Source organism: Meles meles, chromosome 11 (genome assembly GCF_922984935.1).
Source record: "Meles meles chromosome 11, mMelMel3.1 paternal haplotype, whole genome shotgun sequence".
Lineage (NCBI taxonomy): Eukaryota > Metazoa > Chordata > Mammalia > Carnivora > Mustelidae > Meles > Meles meles.
The window spans coordinates 85,088,723-85,107,489 of record NC_060076.1 but is presented as its reverse complement, the minus strand read 5'-3'; the positions used below and the strand labels follow the sequence as shown (position 1 = coordinate 85,107,489).

Sequence of the window (18,767 nt, the reverse complement as noted above, 5' to 3'; positions counted from 1 at the left end):
TTAGAAGCCGTACCAAGGCAAAGGCCACGGGAAGTTAATTCTCATCGGCAGAATGACAAAATTGAAGTAGATGACTTTGAAGCTTCTTCCAGGCCTCAAAGTTCCATTATTTCCTCAATCTGAGGTTTCAAATCTGAGTAAATGGGAGCATTAAGAGAAATGAGTAACATAAGAAGGTTTGAAGGGAAATGGTATCTTATTTACTAGTTGTGTGGAAAACTACTTATTCACAAGATTTTTAATTCTCCAGGAAACGTTACTGGTATTCTACAAGACACAACCTTCTGAAACTGCTTATTTTATTTGCTTTCCTTGTATTGTTGGGGGCATGATTTATTATTAGGACCTTTGGAGAAAATTTTTTCCTTCAATCAGAAGTACGTGCAAAGGAGCTGGTGCAGCCTCTCTGGAGGACAGTATGGCGGTCCTCAAAGAGTAAACAATAGAGCTGCCCTACAACCCAGCAATTGTACTACAGGGGATTTACCCAAAGGATACCTAGTGATCTGAGGGGACATCTGCACCCCAATATTTATAGCAGCGATGTCCACAATAGCCAGACCATGGAAAGAGCCCAGATGTCCATTGACAGATGAATGAATAAAGAAGATGTGGTTCATATATACAATGGAATATTACTCAGCCATCAGGAAAATAAAATCTTACCGTTTACAATGACATAGATAGACCTAGAGGGTGTTTTCCCAATCAGAGAAAGACAGTTATCATATGATTTCACTCAAATGCGCAATTTAAGAAACAAAACAGAGGATCATAGAGGAAGGAAAGGAAAAATAAAATAAGACAAAATCAGAGGGGCAGACAAACCATAAGAGACTCTTAACTACAGGAAACAAACGGGGTTGCCAGAGGGGAGGGGTTGCAGAGATGGGGTAACTGCATGATGGGCATTAAGGCAGGCACGTGATGTAACGAGCACTGAGTGTTATATGCAGCTGATGAATCACTGAACTCTACCTCTGAAATAATAATACACTATATGTTAATTAACTGAATTTAAATGGGAAAAAAAAGGGAATAAAACAGTACCTGCAAAGGATACAAAGAAGAAGTGGTCAAGGTACGAGTTAAAAATCCTAACTAGGGGCGCCTTGGTGGCTCAGTGGGTTAAGCCTCCGCCTTTGGCTCAGGTCATGATCTCAGGGTCCTGGGATCGAGCCCCGCATCGGGCTCTCTGCACAGTGGAGAGCTTGCTTCCCTTCCTCTCTCTCTGTCTGCCTCTCTGCCTACTTGTGATCTCTGTCTGTCAAATAAATAAATAAAATCTTAAAAAAAAAAAAATCCTAGACTAAAAAAAAAAAAAAATCCTGGACTATATAGTGCTATGGAAGCCGAAGGAAGTCAGTCAGGAATGAAAAGGATGAGGGCAAGACTGTTCCAGAGAGGTTAAGGCTGATGAGATTGGGAAAAGCCTATCAGATTTGGTGATTAAGATACTGAGCTCATGGGGTGCCTGGGTGGCTCAGTGGGTTAAGCCTCTGCCTTCGGCTCAGGTCATGATCCCAGAGTCCTGGGATCGAGCCCCGCATCGGGCTCTCTGCTCAGCAGGGAGCCTGTTTCCTCCTCTCTCTGCCTGCCTCTCTGCCTACTTGTGATCTCTGTCTGTGAAATAAACAAATAAAATCTAAAAAAAAAAAAAAAGATACTGAGCTCGTTTTTGTTGAGGACTGAAAGTCACAGGAAGCTGAGCAAATGGACTCCTGTTGGTGCCCCGATACGATGACGTTGACGTGGATTCCGAAATCAGGGTATTTAAAACGTTTCTATCAATGTTCAGCAAATTTGAGGACTGAGCAGAGAAGGTAGAGGACTGGGAGGGATAGAAGGGGCCTGTCTGGTACTTGGGTTCAAAGGTTTAAATGGTGCCAACGGGTTTAAGAATTGCAGCTTGTTAGGAAAAAACAGCATTGACATATCTGACTCTGGGATTTTGTTTCAGAAAGGAGGCAAGTGAAGTGAGAAGGCCAGCAGAGGAGTCAGAAGAGGATTCAAAGTGCGATCCCTGTTTCAACTTGGTAAGTATGTCAGAGCCAGGCCAGTCTGTGCTGATCTTAATATCTTCCCCTACTAAAACATCACAGATACTTGACTTTGATCAGTTTCAGTCATTAGGGCTCTAGGCTGGGTATTTTTTGTTTTGCCCCCCCCTCCCCACCTTTACCCCCCTCCTCCAGCTCCATTCTCCATCTGTGACCTGGGAGACTGACCTGTAAGGATCCCTTCAATGAGTTATCTTGTCCTCTGGCTTCAGTTTGATTTGGCTGCTAGGGAACACACGTGTGAGATGGGAGGGAGGGAAAATGTGAGGGAGATGTTTATTCCTCTGGTTCCCTTCCTGCAGGGTCGTCTTATTCTCTCCCCTTCTGGCCTCCAGGTGGTAAGAACACCCAGCTCTCTTAGCCCTTTGTGATTTCTCTGTACTGTGCCACACCTTTGAAATTGCCTGTGTAACTTACTCTGCATATGCTCTACTTCCTCAAATTACCCGAGTTGAATGTTCCATCTGGAGCCTGTCTGACACAAGTTTTATATAAGATTTCATTATAAAAAGTCGTCATCACTAAAAAGATGCTTGAAACCAGTAGACTAGGACAGAGGTTGGCAAACTTCCTCTAAAGAACCAGATAGTAAATATTTTTGGTTATGTAGGTCATACAGTATCACACAATGTCACCACTCCCTGACACTGCTGTTTTAGAGAGAAAGCACCCAGGGATGTTAAATAAATAAAGGAGTATGACTGTGCTTCAATAAAACTTTATTTACAAAGATCAGGATTTTGGGGTTTTCCCAAATCCAAAGTGGGTTTTCCTTCTGCCCTATACAGGCTGCAGTTTGACTGATCCTAGATCTATAACAAGCAGTCTTTTGTCCAATCTATGAGAGTGGTTCTCAATCTGGGAAGATTTTGCCCCCCTAGGGGATGTTTGGCAGTGTCTGGGGACATTTTTGATTATCACAGCTGGAGGAAGGGGATACCACTAACTTTTCTGCACGGGGCCACTCCCCACAACAAACAATTACTCTGCCTAAAACATCAGCCCTCCTGAGGTTGAGAAGTTTGGTCTGGAAGAGGTTAAGTTAGATTGTCAGTTTGCTTACCATGTCATTGTGACTCAGTGAAAAAAATCACATAATTAATTCTATAGCTGTTCCCCCCCCCCCCCCCGGCTCCAATTTCAACGTTCTTTTACAGTACTTCTTAGAAAACTGGGATATAATATATTTAAAGGAAATGTGATGGTGTCCTCACCAAATTTTTTATCCCTCAAATCATTAGGCCTATTAATCTACCTTAACTTACTCTTTTTGATCCTAAATGTCCTTTGCATAGATAGTGAAAGTGTTTATGCCTCTTTGAGCAAAATTGTATCTGTCTGTGTATCCTGAAGCTTTGTCTTGGATTTCCTTGGCTTGCTAGTTAAGAGTGAGGACTGTCTGGTGAAAGGGTTACATTTGGTCCAAAGGAATAATTATGAACATGGTGTAAGTTTGGCAGTAGGTGTGTGGAGGTCAGGCTGAACAGTGGATTTCAGAAAGAGGGTGTGTTATCTTTGTGTGCAAGTCGGCAGGTGGGCTAGTGGAGAGAGAGGCCATTAATGAAGATCTCAAGAGTTAGGAGAGGTGGGACATTTTATTCACAGGGAAAGGGAAGGAAAATGACAGTTGGGAAAATGAATGGTTAGGAAAGGGATATCAGGGGAATGTGGCCCTGAGCTGGCTCTTATGATTATAATCATCCAGGCCTCTGTGTTTCAGACTGACCACCTTAACATTTCCAAAAGGGGAAGCAGAGAGAAGGATAAATCTGACATGACTTATTGTACTGTGAGTTTTAAATGAACCTATATATTACCCCAAACTACTAAACCAGAGCAAAATTGCAACATTTGTATTCCTGGAACTGAATTGATATTTCTTTTGGCTAATGTCCTTGTTTAATGACAGGAGAACACAAATTTTGCCCCCCTCCCCACATTGTCAGTTAGTGGACAAGTTGAAGACAAGGACACATGAGTTCTGTGTCTGGGTGACATCATAATTTTGATCAGCTGAACAGCCTGGCAGTGGCCTTGAAGAGATGCTTAGCTTTTGGAAATCACTTTTTTATTGCAACCAAAGCTATTAGGTTTAAAGGTCCATAAAGATGAGATAAACAGTCATGAAGGCCTTTGAAATTCATACACAGTGTGTTAAAGGATTTAACCATTGTCCCTTAAATATGGTGATGGCAAAGCCATGTCCATACGCTGGCAAAAATCAAATCATCGTCTGCTTAATGGGGAACAAAAATTTGGAGAACAGTGGGTGAGCTGTTACTTATATGTGATATCAGAGTTATTTTTGCAAACTCTTCAAGGGAAGACCCTGACTTTAGCGTCCTGCAGTGGAAAACAGCCTATATCTTTATTCTTAAAATTAATTTTAGAGCTCCCGTTTTCCTGGTGGGCACTTTTATCATTGCCGAATTTGTAGACTGATAATTCTTATAAGATTGTAAGATCAAACTGTAAGACCACTTTAGGCTAATTCTGACCCTGAATACGAATGGAAGAAATACAAGCTCTCACTCAACCAAACTGAGCCAATGTATTACATACACAATTTAATATAAAATCCTGGCTGATATTGGTATCTCTTATGTGCCAGGCAATATACTAAACAGTTTACATGGTTTAGTATTTTAATTCTCCTGATTAGCCCAGGGGTATGTACAGTGATTGTCACCCTCATTTTACAGATGGAGAACCCTGAGGTATGAAAGCATTACATCATTATCTCAACATCACACAGGAAGTGTTGCTGTTGGAATTTGCACACTGGCAATTTAATTTCACAGCCTATACTTAACCACTTTTTTATACTGCTTTCCTCCTCTATGTTTTTGGCAGTGAATATGAGAAGGTAATTTTGAGGGCCTTATGGTAAGTTAGATATTAATAATCCAGTAATAAATTATCTGTCTATAGTACAAACAAGCTCTTTGGTTTTGGGGAAATCATAGAAACTTGCATTAGTAAAATGAGGATTGTTCTGAGTGGTCTAAAGTGTCTTTTCTACTCTTAGCAGGATTCCAAGATAGTGTTATAGACTTTTAAAAATCATATCCTTCAATCAAATGGTCATCCTTTTGGTATTAAATTATTTGTAATAGACACTTTCCAAATTTGGAATAATTTTCCAGTTCTTCTTTGACTTCGTTGGTTTAGATGTTTAGATGGAAATAGAAATTCCACAGCAAAAAGGGAGAATATCGTGTAAGTCATTCCTCTTTGTTTAAAGGGTGTTTGGCCGGTATAGAAAATTAACAGAATTTTGGAACTGTAAAGGGCCATGATCTAACCCATTCACATGCCAGATGAGGAAGCTGAAATCCAGAGAGGTTCAGGGACATGTTCAAATTCACAAGGCCAGCTCAGAGTAGAGGTCGGTACACTTGTCTGGATCCAGATCTCAGGCCTCTCCTAGCACATCACAATCGATCACTTTTGCCTTCATTTCCCCAAGTTATGAAAAGCCACAGCCTATTTTAGTCTGGGTGTTTTAGTGGAACAGAGAGATCTGAGTTTGAATCTCAGCTCCACTGCTTATTAGCTGTGAAACATTGGGGAAAGTTAAAATGAAAATGTGTGTGCGTGTGTGTGTGTATGTTTATATTTCTATTTCTATTTATATATAATGCCTAGGGTTTATATGTAACGTTTAGGATCATCAGACTGAACCTCAGAGCTGAGTACGGCATACAATGGGGTCTGCGTTAGTACTAAGCAATGTATCTGTAATTGTTGAATAAGAACATATGGGAAAAGAGGTCAACCTAGTTTGTAATTGAGACCAAATGATGGAATGAAGCTGGTCTGCTGCGGTTTTCAGTCAGTTGAATAGTGTTAAGTGGTGAGAAATCAAACCATAAGAAGGGCACAGGAGGGTGGGGGAACCAGAGTCCAAAGAACCTGTCCCCCTTCCTCCCAAATCAGTATAATGGTCACAATGAAGGGAATGGCGCCACTTTATGAAGGTCATTATTATTATCTGTCAAGTTAAATTAGTGTTGTTGAATTCAGCGTTCTTAGCATTGTAAGCCTGTTTGCTTTGAGTTTGTCAAATTTTCTAGTTTTATTATATGAGAACTGCAGTCATAAGTAGCTTATGTCTCATTTTGTATTACATATTTAAACAACATTATTATATACAAGATTAAACAAGAAATTAGAGAAATAGAGGGTGTTTTCTTTTTCAAGAACTATTCTTACTCTTTTTTTTCTGGGCATGAAAAATGCTTGCTTGTCCAGTATGAGTAAAGAAAAAGATAAAAATGTAAAATTAAAGAAATTAGTAAAAACTCTATTATAGGTTGGGATTTTTTTTAAAATATTTTATTTATTTATTTGACAGAGAGAGAGGTCACAAGTAGGCAGAGAGGCAGGCAGAGAGAGAGGGAGAAACAGGCTCCTCACTGAGCAGAGAGCCTGATGCGAGGCCCGATCCCAGGACCCTGAGACTGTGACCTGAGCCGAAGGCAGAGGCTTAAACCACTGAGCCACCCAGGCGCCCCATAGGTTGGGATTTGAAACATCACCATAAATTCATAATGCTAGGGCACCTGGGTAGCTCATTCAGTTAAGCATCTACCTTCGGCTCAGGTCATGATCTCAGGGTCCCAGGATCGAGTTCCGCATTGGGCTACTTGCTCAGCAGTGAGCCTGCTTCTCCCCCTGCCTGCCACTCCTCCTGCTTGTGCTCTCTCTCTAAAACAAATGAATAAAAGAAAATAAATTTATTTTAGAGAGACAGCATGAGAGAGCTAGGGGAGGGAGGGGAAGAGGGAGAGAATCTTTCAAGCAGACCCCCCAACTGAGTGTGGAGCCCCTGAGGGGCTCAGTCTCACAACCCATTAGATCATGACCTGAACTGAAACCAAGAGTCAGAGGCTCAACCAGCTGAACTACCCAGGGACCCCCAAAATAACAGTTCTTATTAATTCACAGTGATGTGAATGTAATCACATCATAGATGTTCATAGCAGCATTGTTAAAAATAATAAAATACTAGAAACCATCTAAATCTTGGAAAATAATATGTACTCACATGAGAGTGTCATTTAAACTTTGTTGTAGAAAAATAATTCATGATTTAGAAAATGTTTAAGATACATGATTAAGTAAAAATGCAGGTTATAAAACATCATGCCTATAGTATATTTCAGTTTGGCCAAAATAATATATGTATAAATATGGAGAGAAAGAAAAGTGGATGAACACACAGTGGAATCACTATATCTGCATGGCAGGATTATAGGTGATTTTATTTATCTTCTCTTTGTTTTCCAATTTTCTATAGTTAGCATGAATAATTTTGTATTTCCTAAATATAAAAAAAAGTAACAAACTTTAAAAAATTTTTAATTTATTTTTTAAATTTCTTTTCCAGAATTCATTGTTTATGCACCACACCCAGTACTCTGTGCAATACATCCCTCCTTAATACCCACCACCAGGCTTACACAACCTCCCACCCTCCGCCCCTCCAAAACCCTCAGATTGTTTTTCAGAGTCCACAGTCTCTCATGGTTCATCTCCCCCTCTAGTTTTCCCCAACTCACTTCTCCTCTTTATCTCCCCATGTCCTCCATGTTATTCCTTATGCTCCACAAGTAAGCAAAACCATATGAAAATTGACTTTCTCTGCTTGATTTATTTCAGTCAGCATAATCTCTTCCCGTCCCATCCCTGTTGATACAAAAGTTGGGTATTCGTCCTTTCTGATGGAGGCATAATACTCCATAGTATATATGGACCATACCTTCTTTATCCATTCGTCTGTTGAAGGGGATCTTGGTTCTTTCCACAGTTCAGTAACTGTGGCCATTGCTGCTATGAACATTGGGGTACAGGTGGCCCTTCTTTTCACTACATCTGTATCTTTGGGGTAAATACCCAGTAGTGCAATTGCAGGGTCATAGGGTAGCTCTATTTTTAATTTTTTGAGGAATCTCTACACTGTTTTCCAAAGCAGCTGCACCAACTTGCATTCCCATCAACAGTGTAAGAGGGTTCCACTTTCTCCACATCCTCTCCAATACATATTGTTTACTGTCTTGTTAATTTTGGCCATTCTAACTGTGTAAGATGGTATCTCCATGTGGTTTTGATTTAAATCTCATTGATGGCTAATGATGAACATTTTTTCATGTGTCTGTTAGTCATTTGTATATCTTCTTTGGAGAAGTGTCTGTTCATGTCTTCTGCCCATTTTTTGATGTGATTATCTGTTTTGTGTGTGTTGAGTTTGAGGAGTTCTTTATAGATCTTGGATATCAACCCTGTGTCTGTAGTGTCATTTGCGAATATCTTCTCCCATTCTGTGGGTTGCCTTTTTTTTGTTGACTGTTTTGCTGTACAGAAGCTTTTGATCTTGATGAAGTCCCAAAAGTTCATTTTCACTATATCTTGAAAGTTGCTGTGGCCGATGTCGAAGAGGTTACTGCCTATGTTCTCCTCTAGGATTCTGATGGATTCCTGCCTCATGCTGAGGTCTTTTATCCATTTCGAGTTCATCTTTGTGTATGGTGTAAGAGAATGATCGAGTTTCATTCTTCTACACATAGCTGTCCAATTTTCCCAGCACCATTTATTGAAGAGACTGTCTTTTTTCACTGTATATTTTTTCCTGCTTTGTGGAAAATTATTTGACCATAGAGTTGAGGGTCCGTATTTGGGCTCTCTACTCTGTTCCACTGGTCTATGTGTCTGTTTTTATGCCAGTACCATGCTGTCTTGGTGATCACAGCTTTGTAGTAAAGCTTGAAATGAGGCAACATGATGCCCTCAGTTTTGTTTTTCTTTTTCAACATTTCCTTAGCAATTCGGGGTCTCTTCTGGTTCCATACAAATTTTAGGATCATTTGTTCCAGCTCTTTGAAAAATGCAGATGGAATTTTGATCGGAATGGCATTGAAAGTGTAGATTGCTCTAGGCAGTAGAGACATTTTAACAATGTTTATTCTTCCAATCCATGAGCATGGGAAAAAAATTCAAATATTTTAAAAAACAATAACATATGAATGGAAAGATCTATTATTTTTCAGAGTAGAGATAATACCTGTGTTCAGATTTTGATACCTGGAGTAAGAAACTACTGATCTAGGTAAACATTTTAAATTTAAACTTAATTAAATTAAATTTTTAAAAAGATTTTATTTTATTTATTTGACAGAGAGAGACACAGCTAGAGAGGGAGCACAAGCAGGGGGAGTGGGAGAGGGAGAAACAGGCTTCCTGCAGAGCAGGGAGCCCCACACGGGGCTCTGTCACAGGACCCTGGGATTATGACCTGAACTAAAGGTAGATGTTTAACAACTGAGCCACCTAGGTGCCCCAACTATTTTAAATTTAAAGATGAGCAAAGGAGACCCCCCAAAATTGAGGTGACTTGCCCAAGAAGACCATCTTTACCAAGCAAAACAAAGAAAAAAATCAAAAGTAGAATATGTGATTATAGTTTTAAAATTACATCTGTATTACTTTGAAGTTAACCTGTATTCATATTTGTGTGCACACATCTTTTTGCTTATCTCCCAGAGCTAGAGAAAAATGGCCAGACTTGGAATAAGTGAATGTTCCAGGGCCTGATGAGTAAGTGACTAAAGATTGACCTCCAAGATACTCAAGGTCTGGTCCGTGTAGATTTATAGTGATTGTCTTGCACCTCAAGAGGTATTTTCAATGCATTGGTGTAACTAGCGGCAGTTCAGCATTTCAGAGAAATTCAGCCTTGCAGGGGGATCTTCTCAAAAGCCTCCAAGTGATTTCCAAGGAGACTGACACCATCAATCAACAATCCTGAGTCAGCCAAGGAAAGTCCTTTGGCACAGGATGGGAATGCGTGAGTGTTTACACCAGGCATTTTAAATTCATTTTCCGCTGACTCAAAACATAAACCAAAAGTATTTGCGGGGCAACAGAATATAATTGACCACAATTTAGGGCACAGAGAAGAGAAACACCCAATGGGGAACAGGAAAGAAGCCTGAGTGGGGAAATTATCTAATGAAGCTTCCCTAACTTTGCATTCAGAGAGTTTTATTCTGCCCCCATGTCTGTTTTCTCATCTTATCAGACCTGAGTTCTGCTCTGATTTTCTTTCGATGTGGGCTGAGCTGAGCATGCAAGGGAAAGCAAAAATAAAGGTCTCACAAAAAGCCAAGAGTCATTGCCAAGGTCTGGGAAAAGGAGTGTGGGGCGGGACTGCTTAATGAGTAGGGTCTCCTTTTGGGGTGTGGTTATGGTTGAAAACACTATGAATATGCAAGTTACCGCTGGATTTTACACCTTAAAGTGTGAAAATGGGGTATTTTATGTTATGTGAGTTTTACCATAAGAAAAAAAAAATCAAGGCCTCAAATGCATTGCACTAGGAAGAATGATAAGAGGAGGGCTGGGGAGGTGATGGCATCATGGCTGTGGGAGGGAGAGGGAAGGTGAGCTGGGGTTATAGAGACCAGGCTGGAAGTAGTGGGACTTCTGGCTCAGACCTGAGTCCTGATTTTCTTTGATTCATCGATTTTTAGTTCTTTCTTAGCACTACTTCAGCTTCTAATTAAGTTCACCCAAGATTTATACAGATGTCATAAGCAAGCTGTCTTATAGTCTAATGTAGCTTACAGTGTTTTTTCCCTGAGTATGTTTTGTTTTGTTTTATTTTATTCTGTTCTATTTTATTTTATTTCATTTTATATAAATTCCTTTAGGTATGTCCCCCATGGATCCCTATTATTTTATATTATTCCTGCTTCATTAATTTATGATACATGCCTGATAGATGAAAACATTTGTGTCTGCAACACTTGATTATTTATTTATTTTTTAATTTTTAAAAAATATTTTATTTATTTATTTGAGAGAGAGAGAAAGAGAGCACAAGGTGGGGAGGGGGGCAGTGCAGAGGGAGAAGCAAACTCCCCACTGAGCAGGGAGCCTGATGTGGGAGGCGGGCTCCATCCCAGGACCCTGAGATCATAGCCTGAGCTGAAGGCAGATGCTTAACTGACCCAGCCACCCTAGTGCTCCTGAAACACCTGATTTTTTAGGAGCTTATGCATGTGGAGCGCAATGCTAGATAGAGTTTACTAAAATGGACTCTTGCTTCAAGGAGTCTTAGGATGAAGACACAGTGCAAATGGTTTATTACAACTTGGGCAGCGTAAGTGCCCAAATGCTAACGCAAAGTAAGTATATTGGAAACAAAGACAAATGCAGAGATCATGTAATATCTGATTGCCTTCCACTTCTGCTCACTGCATTGAGAGTTTATATCAGCGAAAGCAGTTAAAGAAGACAAATGGTATTAGTTAAGAAGCTGGGAAGAAATACCATCAAATCTGTAACTAATAGTCGTTGGGGCTTAACATTTTATTGTAACACACTTTTAGCTTGGGCACGAGAAGTGTTTTCCATCCTTAATGAAAACAGCTTTGGCAAAATGAAAAATATATATGATTGGATTTTTAGCAATCGAACAGCAATGCTCTCAGGAAATAAAACTCTTGTTTATTGTCTCCTCCCACGTGCTTACTTACTTACTGATCCTCTCAGCAACCCTGCGGTTTAGTGTGTCAGAGGAGAACCTTGCCATCAGTGGGGGGACATTGTGAACATCTCCCGTTTTCAATTCCAAAAAGCAGACATGACTTTTTGGCTTTCTTGAATCACATTTCTTTCAAGAATCAGTATTACTTGTAGATATTTTCATGTTTCATTTAAAAAACATTTCCCCCTATTAGAATTTTAGGTTTACCTCTGCTTTGGTAGCCATTTGAATGAACAAACAAATGGAAATTACCTAGGGAGACTCCAAAGAACAGGAATAGAGAACAGGAGCTGGCCGTGCTACGTTAGCGCACTCCCTGTCAAGCATTTGTTCCAGAATATCACACTCCTACAAGTGCCCAGACTGTGCTTATTCTTTATATATTCATATTCTACTGGAGTGAACATAAATTTGCACAGCGTGATAAAGAAGCTTTATTATTCTATATCCAAAGATTTTAAAAGTTTGAATCTTTACACTCAGTAATTCTGCTTCCTGGAATTTATCCTAAGGAACATAATCATAAGATAGCCACAGAAAAATTGTGCGAATGCTAATAATAGTTTCAGCTAGAACAATAATGTAGTTAAATAATAGTTTTAGTTTTAGTTAGAACTTGCAAGGTGCGGGTTAGCAGAGTATAGTCTCTGAGCTCCAAATTCATCCTTCTTTGTCTTGCTTTGTGTTACTGGAGCGAGGTCTAATCGGCAATTTTTTTTTTAATTTTTATTTTTATTTTTTGGCCAGCCGCCTGCATAGATGGTTTCATCAATAGAGGGCGCTGTAAGAAGTAGTTGCGGGAAGGCACTTTGAGGTTTCATCCTCCCGGCAGAGGTTGTGAGAGCACAGTAGCAGTATTAAGGAGGAACTCGAGCTGCTCCCTCTGGCCATTTCTCCCTATCAGACGCTTTTTCCGAGCCTTTTCATCCCTCTGTACCCACCGGCAATCATTGGCCATTTCCTTAGAGCACCTCGGGCTCGAGGCACAGAGCAGCGAAGGCGAACCAGCTTCTACTCAACCCCACTCAGCCGCAACGACGAATTGCCTTTACAGCCAAGCGCCAGCCTGGGCTCTCATGATAATGAGCGCATTACTACACTTCCTTTGCCTTCACATGGTAAGTTGGTTTTAGGCGGTATTGCAAGGGACGCCATATTTTAAAAATTTTTTCTTTTTTATTCGAGTGTTGTTGACACGCAGTGTTACATTAGTTTCAGGTGTGCCACATAGTGATATGAGAAGTTTATTTATTTATATTTTTAAGGGATGCCATATGGATGCATCAAATATTCTTTTTTTTTTTTAAATGGGACTGACTCCTCTTTTTTTTTTTTTTTAAGATTTTTATTTTTTATTTATTTGACAGAGAGAGACCACAAGTAGATAGAGAGGCAGGCAGAGAGAGAGAGAGAGGGGAGCAGGCTCCCTGCTGAGCAGAGAGCCCGATGTGGGACTCGATCCCAGGACCCCGAGATCATGACCTGAGCCGAAGGCAGCGGCTTAACCCACTGAGCCACCCAGGCGCCCCTGCATCAAATATTGTGTAGCACTTGGTATCCTTGAACGGTGGTGTTGGTAGACGCACTGGAAGGAAGAGAAGGCAAATGGGTATCCAGAGTATGTGTTGATTTTGGTAAGGACAAATTGCTAGCTGCTGTCAAGAGAGTTGGGTTCTGATATAATTAATATTCTATTGGCTGGCTTGGTGAGTTTTCCCCGAAGAATGGTGCTGTGTCAAGGGCTTGGCATCAGACTCTATTGCTGACAGGTTGGGAACCCAGCAGTGGGAGCGCGTTCAGCACGGGTGGCCTCATTTGCAGCACTATGACAACTGTGCGTGGGCTTCTGGCACAGGCCCTGGGATGTCTGAAGAGGGGGCTAGCTAAGTGTCATGGTATGGGTCTTCCTGTGCACATGGTCATGGAGGGTCTTCTCTGTGGTGTATGCTCTTCTGTGGGCATTAATGTGACATTGGCTTTTTTTTTCATTCCCACAGGTTCATCCACATACCTCTTTTCTAGACTTCCTTTTCTCTGGTCATCACATCTTTTTTCCTTGGAACGTGCAGAAAGGATGCTATGTGGTACACAAGGCTAGTTTAGTTTAGAAAAGGCCTTGCTGGTTTCTTGGGAAAAGCTTGTTCTGAGAGCTGCCAGTGCTCTTCAGTTCAAGTTCATCAGGAACAGGTTGCATTTATTACTTGTAGCAAGGAAGAATGAACATCATGGGAACTGTGAGGTGTTTCAGGGAGAAGGTGTTAGAAAGGACCTGTTATAGAATTTAGGATTTGGTTGGGTGATAGGAGGAAGGTTTAAGGAAGCATAGATTTGGAGTTCCTGGGTGGCTCAGTCAGTTAAGTGTCTGCCTTTGGCTCAGGTTGTCCAGGGATCAAGCCCCTGGTTATCCCTGGTTAATCAGGGCTCCCTTTTAGCAGGGAGTTTGCTTCTCCCTATTTCTCTGCCCCTCCCCCTGCTTGTGTGTGCATGCTTACGCGCGTGCTCTCTCTCTCTCTCTCTGTCAAATAAAAATCTTAAAAAACAAAAAGGCATAGATTTGGTCCAGACTGGATGTTTTCAGAAAGTGGGGTTAATTCTGTGGTCAGATATTTTATAAATGTTATAGTGGCATTTTACCTGTGCTTAAACGACATTATGAAGCGGTCTTATTTTATCTTATGGTCTCAGAGTAACCTTGTCTGAGGTCAGTATTCTATGAGATTGTTTACGTCCAGCAGGAGAATAATGTAGCCTGGCTGTGGATGTCAGATCAGTTCTGAACATGAGGACATCACTTCCAAACATGAGTTCTTTTTCAGAGCTCTCAACTGTCAGGTTAGAAGCTTGGCCATGTAGACGAGTCTCCACATGGACTGTTCACGTACATACATATAGAGAGAAATGGCCCAGAATTTAAGACTTCAGCTATTCAGATCGTCCATCCTGGGTGACTGACATGTGAATGAAGAAGACTTTGGGATGATCTAAGCCCCAGCCATTGTCAGGTCACAACTGCTGAGACCTTAGTGCAGTGAGAACTGGCTAGCTGAGCCCAGTTGACCTCCAGATTCAGGAGTAGAACAACTGTCAGGAATTTGTACCACTGTTTTGAGGAGATTGGTGCAGCAATAGATAACTGATACAGTTGTCCTGTAAACAGCTCTATAGGCCTGGAGCTCAGGAGAGAGACTTGACCTGGCGGTATAGGTTAGGAAGTCCTTTAGCAAGGAGAAAGCACTTGAAGTCATTGGAAACAATGAAGTCACGGGGAAATAATGTACACTGAGAAGGGGAAAAAAGGCCTAATGATGGCACCATTAGTGAGGGGATCAAAAAGAAAGAAGCATTTGCAGGAGACCAAGAAGGACTAGATCAGGTGATATAAGATGACATCCAAGAGAGATGATGTCAAGGAAGTCAAGACTGAGTGGTTCCAGAAAGAAGGGTGTTTGCCACAGAGTCAAGTGCTGTGGCTAGAGATCAGATAAGACAAGGATGAAAAGTGTCTTTGAGTTTAGCAACAATGAGTTTGCCTTGGCAGCAGAAGTAGGTTCTGGGAGGTCGGGGTCGGGGAGTGGTGGGGCCAGGAGTGATGCCGGCAGAATCCAGATTGTAGAGTTAAGGAAGGAAGAGAAGAGGAGAAGGAGGGGACCAAAGCCTGAGCTTTTCGACTACAGACTACATCATGTTGTCTTTTTCCATACTATTTGTATATAATTCTTTCTCTACTATTCAGTAACCCATAGAATAATCACGTCATGTCTTGAACCCTACAGTTTCACAGGAGCATGGATTATATATATAAAGATAGATTATATCTTTACGTATATTTAGTGTTATACTTTAACCTGTAGTTTCCAGTTACAAATATATTATTCCATGCGTCTCTGCGTGTCTGTCATTATAAGCAATTCAAATATCCTATTGTTTATTTCTCTTATAATTAAAATAGTTTATCATTTAAAATAGTAACCTCCACTCAGTGTTCACTGGTGCCTTGTCATTACTTCAGAAAAACAATTTCAGTTTAAAAGTTATAAACTCTTGAGGCATCTCTGTGGGAGGACTAGCTTACTTTTGCCAGAGAAGTCTGGGGAAAATTACTCTAGTCATAACCTGCTAATTCGTGGCCTGATTGTCAAGGCTCCCATTCCAGTTCACCCTCCTGGGAGGCTGGATTGGGACCTTGCTTATCCAAGTGGGGGGTCAAGGCCCCCTTGGTGACAGTGAATGAGTTGCTAGAGTTGTGGAGAGAAATTCTTCTCAGTTCAACCTGTAAGTTGATGTTGCTATAGTGGCCTCATTTGGCTCCGCAAGCCTCTTTTTCACCTCTTTTAAGGGGAAATCTTACCCCATCTTTTTTATTATTTGCTCATGGGTTTTTTTTTTCACAGATGTGTGGGGGCAAGCACTACAATGAAGATGGGAGTAAGGACTTTATTTATTTTAATTTTTTTAGATTTTATTTATTTATTTGAGAGAGAGAGAATGCGCAGGGGAGGAGCAGAGGGAGAGGGAGAAGCATACTCCACACTGAGCAGGGAACCCGGCACAGGGACTCCATCCCAGGACCTTAGATCATGACCTGAACCGAAGGCAGACACTTAACCGACTGAGCCACCCAGGTGCCCGGGAGTAAGGACTTTAAGTGAAGAGTTTACAGTTCAAAGGACTTGAAATTTATACGTCAAATGTCACTTTCAAGTGAGGCTCTACACGTGGACAGTACACAATAAGCAGATTTTGGAGGATGACATGTAGGGTACATTTGAAACTCCTGTTGCATTCCTCAGCTACACTTGCTGGAGTGTCTTGTAACCTTGTAAATATCACCACAGAGTACACTGTAGTACTTAAAAACATTCCTTTGTTAGATGCAAAATCTACTGTTATTTTTGAAAGCCATTTTTGGCATTTCTTCTTATGTTGGAATGCCAGAAACCACTAAAATGGAAAATTCCTGGCCATTTCTCAGCATCTGAGAAGGCCTGCGGCAATAACTTTGACTCTCTGTGGAAGGAATTCTGGGGTGTGGAGGATGATCTCCTGAATGCTCAGAAGGATTTGAAAAGGTAGAAAGAAAGCACTGTCTATGAAGCCCGTGTTTACGCCGCACACCGTACTAAGGGCATCGTAGTTTACATTGAATCCTGTGTGGTATGAAGCCGAAAACACACAGTGCTGGGGGAGAGGGTCTGAGCTGTCATCAGAAGGGAAACCGTGGCATGTGGGACATAAAACCAGCTTGTGATGGGGGTTGGGTTAAGGGTAGGGAAAAAAGATCTTGGCAGATTCATTCTGCACAAGTACTTGTGTTATCCTCACTTAGGCGGTCTTTGTGACTTTTTCTCTAGGTTCATCTGGTTGGCAGATGGATGAAAATGTCTTTTTAGCCCTAAGGAAGGCACACAGAAGGCATGCGTGAATCGTGGCTGTTTGATAAATAAAAGAAACTGAGCTTCAGAGGGCTTTTGGGATGTGCGTGCATGTGTGTCTGTGTGTGTTTGTGTGTGTGTGTGTGTGTGTGTGTGCACACGCTTCTGCTGTACATACCACCGGTATAAATCTGATTTTTAACTGGAAAGATTTCACATGCTTCTCTAGTGTGGCCCAAGTGGATATATTTTTAGAAATGAAAAGTAGAGCATGTTCCAAAAGTTCCTTTCTTCTGCCATCAGGGACAGCAAGACTTTATTTATAGTAATTTGAGGTCCCCACATACCTTCAGCAATATTAATGGGGCAAACAGAAAAAAATTAAGCAGTTGATGATAAGATCATGTGTTATTTTACAGAGAACTTGATTTCTCTTGCCTTTGGAAAATATAGGCCTACTTTTCGCAACTGTAATCAGAACTAATTCTTTTCTACGATTTCCCTAAAAGCAAGAATATGGTCAGTGCCACTGACCTTGTGTCTTGGTCTTCATGCTTCAAAGAAAAATACATACATAGTATCAGATCCTTTGAATTCGGTAATATTTATTGCAAAGGAAATATATATGGAATGGAAATATGCATATAATGGAAATACACAATAATAACTAGAAAGATGTCTACATTTAGCCACTATTATATGCCAGATTCTTTACATATATTCAGTACCTCATATTCAAATAATCCTATAAGGTACGTATTATAATCACTCTTTGTTTCAATGGAGTGTCAAAGATATTAGGTAATTATTCCAAGGATGGTGAACTGGCTTGTGGTTGAACTAAAAGTTTGAACCCTGGTTCCGCTGTCCCTGATGCTTGTATTCTTTCCACTCAGTCTCTCCCTCAAAATCCTGACAATTACTGTGGATGACAGAATTGGATAACTAAGAAGGCCACGACATTTATTATTCGGCAGTGTCCATATTGAAGGAACCAGTTCCTGAGCTTCTACTTTCTCTTAGGCATGACGGTAAATGATGTGGAATCTAGAAATCAAAGATCGGGTGTTCCTGCCCTTGCGGAATCCGTGGGCAGGAGGGAAAGTCTGAAAAGAATATTAGTGATTATGATGTGGAATGTCCGAGGCTATGAGAAAGGTAACAGCAAGCAACTGCTGGGGCCTGGGAAAGACCACAGGCTCTGTGCGCATGTGTGGTGTGTGCATTTGGGGTACATTAAAGGGCATTCCAGACAAGGGAACAGCATGTACAAAGTCAAGGGCTTGAGGGCTTATGGCTTATATGAGAAACCACAAATTTTTTGCTTTGACTGGAAAATTGTAGTTATAGGTGACAGGGTGATGAGAAATGAGAATATTAGGTCTTGACATTGGTGACATCAGAAATTCTGCTACTTATGATGACCATAGACTTTCAAAATTGTCTTGATAAGATAGGTATTTTCCTTCTGCTTTTGATTTCTCTCTTTTGACGACACACTGTAATAGTCACAGTATTTTTTCCAAAGAGGAAATGCAGTTAGTACACAAATATATGGGGGAAAATAGGGTTACTGGTTATGAAAGTAAGTTAACCCAAAGAAAGAATAAAGCTAATGAAAATATCTGTAATTGGTAAGGACAAAATGCAATAGGCAGAATTGTGTTTTGCTGGCTGGTCTATAAATTGATTCAAATTTTTGTATACAAACACATATTAAGATGTTTCAAATGTTTATACCCTTTAATTCAATAACATTAGTTTTGAAACTCTATAATAACAAAG

The 18,767-nt window shown here is 40.7% G+C and overlaps 1 long non-coding RNA gene across 1 annotated transcript; it reads left to right on the top strand.

Moving 5' to 3' along the window:
* The first annotated feature begins 1,959 nt into the window (after window positions 1–1,959).
* Window positions 1,960–18,067, top strand: LOC123952762. Its single transcript, XR_006820708.1, has 3 exons — window positions 1,960–2,036; window positions 12,358–12,728; window positions 17,879–18,067. It is a non-coding gene; the product is annotated as an uncharacterized LOC123952762 (long non-coding RNA).
* Window positions 18,068–18,767: the final 700 nt, after the last annotated feature.